Genomic DNA, 426 nt, shown 5'->3' with positions numbered 1-426 from the left:
CTTTTCAATATATTCTATTTATGCACTCGTTCGCGAGAAAGAATGTTATTGAATATCTTAACGAAATGATTTTTAACAAAACCTTCACGACAGTAGGTATTCAATGTCGAGCATAACAACGTAAAACATTAGACGTGTACAGTAAAACGTTTCTTTCATTTCTGGAAACTCGACAGCCTGTATCTTGCCTCACGGTACTGGTGCGCAAATAACTTTCAGAAGCTCTGGGTGGGAAAAAGAACCTTTAGTTAATCCCTCGATCTTGTGATATTCCGAGCACTGGCAGGTTCGTTTTGACACGTGGCAGTTAGTTCCGTGTCAACATATTTGCTGTGGAAAATTGTAGGACACGAGGCTACTTGTGTTTTACGCGGCGGTGCTCCTCCGTTATAATACGAAAACATACACATACACATGCACGCACAC

Source organism: Penaeus monodon, chromosome 21 (genome assembly GCF_015228065.2).
Source record: "Penaeus monodon isolate SGIC_2016 chromosome 21, NSTDA_Pmon_1, whole genome shotgun sequence".
Lineage (NCBI taxonomy): Eukaryota > Metazoa > Arthropoda > Malacostraca > Decapoda > Penaeidae > Penaeus > Penaeus monodon.
Note: the sequence above shows the minus strand (reverse complement) of the source record.